The 8,521-nt window shown below is 32.5% G+C and overlaps 1 long non-coding RNA gene across 1 annotated transcript; it reads right to left on the reverse strand.

Annotated features, from left to right (window-relative positions):
• Positions 1-2,329: 2,329 nt before the first annotated feature.
• On the reverse strand, positions 2,330-3,015 carry LOC124370471. The gene is made up of 2 exons (XR_006923183.1): positions 2,706-3,015; positions 2,330-2,556 (listed from the first exon to the last, which is right to left on the reverse strand). It is a non-coding gene; the product is annotated as an uncharacterized LOC124370471 (long non-coding RNA).
• Between the last annotated feature and the right edge of the window lie 5,506 nt (positions 3,016-8,521).

Consider the following 8,521-nt stretch of genomic DNA (forward strand, 5'->3'; position numbering starts at 1 on the left):
ATTAAATCTGAGATAGACTTGGTCCATCAACTTCAGATAACTGCTTCCCTAGTGTAATAGAAACATCTGTCGTACATAAAGCTGAACATATCTGAATATAAAAATACCAAACATAGCTAGAACTCCAGATTTCAACATTCTTTACTGAATGACAAGAGTTGAATTTTTTAGGAGAGCCAATGGCTCTATGGTCTGAGATGTCACACTTTGGATCTACGTTGGAGATAGTACAGGTTGAAATCCTGTCTTTGACTGCAGCACTTTTATCAGTACCATCAACCATGTACTGTATAAGACTCTCCTATTCTCTTTGATAAGATCACAGAGGCACGTTGCCCATGAGCACGGGCAGAATTAGTCTTTAAAGGCAATCGCCTTTCCTTTGTTATAAAAATAGAAACAAAGAAACCTAGTATAATTGTGCATTTCTAAAAATGCCTCAATCTGCAAAACACCTAATATGAGTGGAACATAAACAGATTGTTTTAAACTTTTAAAGTACAAAATACAAGAAACCTAATTAAGATGAATCTAAACTTACCACAAACTATCAAAATAAACATTTAAAAATTGAACTTTCAGAACAACTTGGAAAATTCAAAAATAAACTGAAATCTTTTCTAATTCAACAGAGATTAGGCAACTTTTTCTTCATAAGTGACTCCGATTCAGCCTAAATTATAGGCTACTTAAGAAGAAATTGGACTATGTTTAGAATTTTAAATAACTCATTGATGGACACTTTTACAATTCTATGGCCTTGGTTCAATTTGAAAAATCAAGTTGCAAGAATTACCAAGAAGTTTTATTTATTGTAAGTTAATTGGTAAGTACTGTTGAATGTTTAACAGTACCAAAAAACAATATGACTGTCTATTATAATTTCTATAATATCCAGATGTCAAAATGGAACATACACAGAAATGCATGCGATCATAGGTCTAGGCTACCAGGTCTAAGATTAATCTGTGAGACAGGAAAACACTTACTTTGATGTAAGTAATAATGGGGAGATTGCTGTAAAAATATATTAACAACTTATGTATGGTAATACCTATTACGGCAATTCTGAGCAATTACTGGACCAACCTAAATTTCTTTCATATTATAGAAGATTAGGCAGTCCTTAGAAAGTAAGAAACATGAAAAAAATATCGGAAAAGCCATCATGCTGAGCAATAAGAAGATTCATTGTTCATGCACTGCTCCACTTCCTATCTTGTCCAATCTGAAGAGGAGTCCACATGATCAGAGCTCGATTTATAGATACTATCTCAGGGGATGTTTCTCTTTTTCTGCCACCAGTACAGGGTAACACCAAGCCACTGAACTTTGTGATCAGTACATTCCCGTTATCAGATCATATTGAAGATTTGCTTTGAGAAAGTACAGATTAAAAATTCTCTTACTCATCAGTGTGGACATAGGTGAAAAAAACATACCATAGACAGTATGAAAAATTCAAGCTCATATCATGTTAGCAATCCAATCTCAAAAGGGTATTGAATTGAATAAATAAGGTAAGGATAAATTTACAATTTTGTAATATGTAGGCCTGACTAGACTTGCAATCATGCACAAAACTGATTTGACCGTTTCTCTCATGCCCGTATTAAAACGTGGACTCTAAACCTTTTTATGGTTGCAATATAGTAAGCAGCCACTATCAGGGAACCAAACTATTGATTAGAAATACCTAAACTATTGATTGGAAATACCTAAACTATCAAATACAAAAACATTCTAATCATAGTTATTTACAATTTTAATTAATACCAGTAGTTTTAATGTACTGATAACAATATTGTTGTATTGAGTAATGGCTATGAGTGCAATGGTGATGAACATGTGTTATTTGTATCAGACGAGTAAAGTTTACCCTTCAAAATAGTAAGTTAAAAATTAACAAAATGTTACACTGTTTTGTTTATTACATTTAATGGTAATTGTAAGCTTAACAGCAGGAGTGGCAAAGTACGAGTTTTACGTTATTAACCTATTGCTATCGTCACCATGAACAAAATAAAATAAGGTTTTAAGAGGTGCAAATGGCAAATGACAAAGTTATAGAACATTAAAAGTGTAATAACTATTCTCGTGCAGAGGCTATATTTTATTGTATTATGAGCATCACGTGGTTGACTTCAGCCGTTACGCCACCTTTGGATACGTAAAATGACAATAATGTTGAAATAGGGAATTTTTATCCAAATGAGACATTTTTGTTCACGTCAGTTAATATCAGCGAGACATAAGTGCCTCCAGCCATCAGCATGGGGCAGCACCAAAGGTTAATCTCACTGAAACCCACTTAATAAATGAAGACACATAGACTAGATAGTTTTTTTATTCATCATGTATTTAATACCTGTTAAGATATGAAAATAGACAACTATAATGTAATTTGGTTTCAATAGTTTAGATAATAATAAATATTGATGATTGTGGTGGTGGTCGGTTATTGCACTGCAGCGCTTCTTATCGCTTAGCAATGTTATAAATTTCTTTCCGACACTTAATTTTCATGTTTCTTGCTTTCTGGAATACCTGAGCATCCTACTAAACATAAAAAGACATTAAAATAACCGAGTACATACTCGGAATTAGCTTACCCTTATCTTCATCGATACTAGGGATGTGACTATTAGCAACTGTTAGCCTAAATAATAAATTATATTTGCACAAGTATTACTTTAATTATAAACCTCTTGTTGAAGACAACTCTGGAAATAATGATCCAATTGTTTGGGTGGCACTATGTGCTGACAATCTCGGTGTAAACAACTTAGTCAGTTGCTAAAAATTTTCGATAAGCCTAGCTATAATTCAGAAGGGTATAGAACAGTTATTAGTAAGCGGTTAGCATTACAGCAACAAAATGTTCGTCTCCTTGTATTGATAAGTACTTAATGCATATTTTAGAATTTTAAACTGAACAATCATTAATGTTTAAGGAAAAATTAAACTTACGACACGCCTATACAGAAAATGACGCAAAGCAGCTTTCTGTATGATTTTAATAACAACTAGGCATTACTGTTCATTCAAGCCAGGAAATCACACAGTTCAGTACTGACTGACAATGTATTGACAGCCCGTGGTCATAGAGTAAAGAAGCTAGTGGTGGCCGGTGATCAGTGACTGCTAACCTGTCCTTCTCTTCTCTATGTACTCTGATATCATGTTCGATGAACGTGAGTTACAAAGAACCAGAACATGAAGAACTTCAACAAGGAAAAGAACAAGATTCAAAATAATTATTTTGTAATGAATTAAGTCAGTCTAGTACTTACTGGGAAAATTTACTTGCTCAAGGCTATGCTTCGATTATATTAGTTAACTAATTTATAATCAATGGGTTAAAATATATGATTTTCTGTAAACAAAGGCGTATAAGACTTTAATCATTGTGCAGTACACAATTACCGTAGCTTTAATATGTTTGAAATGTTATGATGTTATGTAAGATCTTAAGATGGATGTGTATTTATTGGGGAAAACGTATTTTTCAATATCTTTCGTAATCTAAATGTGGAAAGAATTGTCGTTCAAATAGAGACACTATCACAACCTACTGGCTGTTATCGCTGACCATGGGTGTCTTGACAGGTCTGTGGCCTTAGAAACTGTACCAGAGACGACTTTTGCAGTAGTAAATGAAACAACACTTATACGACAGTATGTCAGAATATGTATGTATGCCTAAAAAACAATAAAATCAAAACAACCGTTTAACCAAACAGCAGCAGACGCTACAAATTGTTGGTCAGTTAAAAATAAACACGTTTTCAACTACGCATCGTAATAATGCCGAAAGTGAAACCAAATGGGAATATAACTTGTTTATTGTTATATAAAACCCTTTCACAAGATCTACAGACACATTATATCGAACAAATATGAGTCCGAATGTCCTTTTTTGTTAGATATTCAAGTAGCAACAGATGTCGAACTAAGTTCGGCCGATATAACAATGTCGGACTGAGTTCGTCTATGGACCACAGAAGGTTAAGATGGGTAAATTTAAAAAGCTCGGAATGTCTCTATGGAGCACAAGGAAGCCTTCTTTTGCCGACGATAGGAAACGAAAGGAGACTCTAGATTGCCATAGGCCAACTTTCATTGGACATCATTGTTCGGAAAATAGTCTCTGAAAGACAGTCTTGGAATACTGTCTCTGCGTATGTAGAAGTAATGTGGATAGCAGTCTTTAGAGAGTGTGATGCCTGGGTCGGTTGGGTTTTAGTGGTTTGCGAGTCAGATTCACTGAATTTCACTGACAGTGTATTACCATTTCCCCCATTCTATAAAACAATTTTCAACTTGGTAAATAGATTCCTCTTGGTTCAAGTAACTATTCGATTAATTTTAAGGTTAAGAGATCAAAAGAATGTGCGATATGTCTTGGTAGAATCGTTTTGAGACTTAAAAATTGGAACAGTGGTCTCTCTTGCTCAAAGGAAAAATATTTTTTATTTTAGGGTCAAGGGGGGGCACTCTGTCTGTCTGTGTGACTATCCATCTGTGCGATATCAATTGATAGAAGGTTCTAGGTTGATACTTTTTTTAGATATGTTCCCCTTGGTCCAAGGAAGAACTCTGTTAATTTTGTTAGTAACTCTGTTAGTAATGCTGAAAGTGATTGGGTTGAGACTTTCAAAAATTATCTTGATGACAGTAGAAAGAAAGAGACTCAGCCAACAAGAAAGATGAAGAAAAAGAAATTAAATGTTCCAGCAGGAAGAGGAGTGGAAGGTCTTGGGGAGATAGAAGCAGAAGATAGTACTAGTGATCACTGTAATAATCCTCAACCCTGCACTTCCTCTGCACGAGGCAGAAAAAGGAAAATTGTTTATTCAAGTGACAAAGATAATGACGAGAATGCCAAATTTTCAGTGTGTGACTAAGACTCGGAACGGATTTTAAGTGATTTTACTGATATTGATGACCTCTTACTCTCTGAAAAAGAAGACACACCTGAGCCAGAGCCATTGCATCATCCTGTAGCCATTGATGAGCTCCAACCTGGCACTTATGTGGTTGTTGACCTTGTGTTTAATAAAGACACCAAAAAAAGAAGCAGTGAAACAGTTTTATGCAGAGGTGGTTGATACCAATCTTGATGAAAACAAAGTGAGGGTCAAGTTTTTTCCGCAAAAGCATTAAGTCGACTGGTAATGAATACATTTTTCCTATTGTTGACGATGAGATGGATATTCATTTTAAAAGACATTAAAACCACTGTTGTAGCTGTGAAAGTTACCAGAGGGCGCTACACATTTCCGTTTAACATGAAGAATTACTAAGTCTCCATTATTTATTGAAAGAGTAAGATTTTTAAATTTTGTCTTCATCTCTGAATGAAATAGGAAGGAATAAAGTGTAAATATTGTTACAATTTCATAAAAATACACATTGTATTCAACATTTATGTGGTTTTTCTTATCCCATAACATTGTAACTTGAGCCCTAGTGAACATTTACACTATCGGCTCAAGTTTCCCCATATCAGGGTCTAACTTGAGCCACACTTTTTTTGACATTCATAACATATATATGTAATTTTATTGTGATTATTTAAATGAAGATATAAAGGAGGAGTACAGACCCAAACTTTAGAGCAGTCAATCATTTTATAAATTAACTGGTTCTTGAGATACAGGTATTTGAATATAAAAAGTGGCTCAAGTAGCCCCAGTTTACAGTAACAAACTTTAAACAAAGAACTACTAAGAATCAGTTTTATGAAATATCAGTTAATTTATCAAATGTCTTATTACTATAAAGATAAAGGGTTTGCAACTCCAACTTTTTTCTATATAATACGTCTATAGAAATAAGTTTATAATTTCTTATAGATCTCAGGTATACTCGTATGTGATCAGATCCTCTAGAATTGTATTCTGTTAATTAGTGAAAGACATATCTCAAGGGATGTTTTTTGTTTGTGCCTTCAGTGTCAGACCTTTTCAACAATAAAAGTACTTTCTAATCTTGTTCAAACAATCATAAACATTGATTCTCTCTCTTGGTTGGTATCACTATTTCATTATTTGTCATTTATTGCTTGTTATCTTTCTACAGAAAAAAAGGTTCAAGGTTTGGGGTAAATAAGGGAATTCAACCAAAACTGATTTATAGTGTTGAAATGACTTCCACACAGGGTAAACTAAATATTATAACAGCTATTTTAGGATGAAAAATAAAGTATTCTTTTTGAGATACACAATAAAATTTTATTTGAGTACAAAAATATGTCACAATAGTATAAAGAACTGCTGTACACCTATTTACATAAAGTCAATTATTTTAGAATCTCAAAAACTATGGACTCAGTTACAAGCAAGACGAATAGACTAAAAAATAAGCACTGAATGCAATCAAATGAAAGACAAAATATTACTTACAACCATAGCACAAACTAGACATCTACTGGACATACAAGTTGTGAAACAACAACTTTACTTTTTCATAAAGCTGTACTTAAACATCTTCTTAGAAATAAGATTAGATAATAGTAAAATAAAACATTAATAATTGGGCTCAATGGAATGCACTGCACAATGTTTTATGAATTATATTTAATGACTAGATTCAAGTTAAAGCAACATTATTGTTATAATGCGAGAACAAATAACTGGCTTTCTTAATGCAACAGCTTTAGACATACCTCAAAAATACTAATTTATCTTGAAAGTTTGAACACCTTCGGTCTTTATGTATACATACAAAACTATAAGCGTTACAGTATAAATTCGACTTTACGACATGAAAATAAAATATCTATTAATGAGAATAAAAGAAATTGAGATTCAAAGTCCTAGAATTTGTTCTATTCGATATAATTTTGCTGTAAGGAACATAACCTTTCATAAATTATTTCTATACTAAAAATTTCACTTCTGGCACAGTTGGAAGAAAGGTAGATTTCATGTTGTGTTGACATCTCAAAATACGAAACTAAAGATGCATTATTTGTTTAGAAGGTTAATTTTAACAACACTAATGTTATGACATCTCTTTAATGGTCAACAGACTCTTAATATTTAAATAAAAGTATAAAACTACACAATCTTAAATTTCTTACAGTAATTAAAAATAATTGAAGTGGTTTCTGAAAATTTCAACTTGGTTTAGTTGCAGTCAGACACTATGTCAAACAATTGCAACGATTCAATGTTCTGGTACAAATCTTAAAATGTTTAAAGGCAATCATTTGGAAACCTTATGAGATATTACACGTCTAAATACTGTGTAGGAACAAATAACTGAGAAATGATTACTTTTCATAACTTTGAACCACTCTTATATTGAAACCTTAGAAGATATCGAAAAGTGTAAAAACAAACATTATACTTAATCATATAAATGACAAATTTATTATTTCTTTTAACTATTTCAACTTATATTATCTTTCCAATACGAGAAAAGATACCTCCTACGAGATCAAGGACCTTACTACCAAAGAACTTTGTCAAACTTCACAATAATAATAACCTGGAACCATAAGAATTTATTCTGATAAAAAAGTTGGATAGTGAACATTAGTTCAAATCAACTCTATCCCAACTTAAAATCCAATTGAGGTTTTTATTTTTAATTTTGTTCAAACAGTACTCTTTTTGTTCACAGTGCTCAGAAATTGGCTTTTTGGTGTTGTTGGTTTTATTAAACACATTTCCAAATTTTGAATTGTCCCTCACTCCTCATTTTGGAGAAGAGGATAATTTAAAAAGTCTATACAAAAATTCTCAGCTGATGTTATTATATATATCCACAACTTATGGGATCTGAAATTGCTTAAACAATTCAAAAATTAAGAGAGGGCTAATGGTTGAAACTTTTGGGTCACTCAATATAATATAAACCAAACTATATATATACAACACAAAGTATGTGTGTCTGTATGTAAACAAAAATGTTTCTTATTAAGTGAGAGCTGCTGAAACTGTATACTGGTTGGCCTCATGGTGTTCTTCCGGGGTGCGCTAAAGGCCTTTGAGGCTTAAATGCATGGCAATAGGCCGCCGCCCCATAGAAGAAGAGAAAAACCTTGAATTTTGGCTAAACTTTAAAGAAAAAATAAACAGTAACTGGAAAAATAAAATGAAATTGATATCATTTTTAGGAGTGTGTTTAGAGAGGTAACATATTAAAACCTGTTTACACATATAAGCATATTCTACCCATATATTACTCATAATCATGACTGAGTGTATCTACTTAAAATCATTAATAATATTTAAATACAGCGGAACCTGGAAATATCGAACCTCAATATATTGGATTCATTGATAAATCAAAGTTTCGTCATTCCCCTTGAATATACCGTTTACTTCAATATTAATTTTACTTCTATATACACTATATCTCAGGTTTTAATTTAAATAACCCACAATATATCAAAGTTTCAGTTTATCAGGACAACGAGCTGGATTACAGTACCGTATTTTCCATGTTAAGACTTGAAACTCAGTTTGAGCGATGGTAAACATTTTGTATTTATATTACTTTTTAAATT

This window comes from Homalodisca vitripennis, unplaced genomic scaffold (assembly GCF_021130785.1).
Source record: "Homalodisca vitripennis isolate AUS2020 unplaced genomic scaffold, UT_GWSS_2.1 ScUCBcl_211;HRSCAF=1642, whole genome shotgun sequence".
In the NCBI taxonomy this organism is placed as follows: Eukaryota; Metazoa; Arthropoda; class Insecta; order Hemiptera; family Cicadellidae; genus Homalodisca; species Homalodisca vitripennis.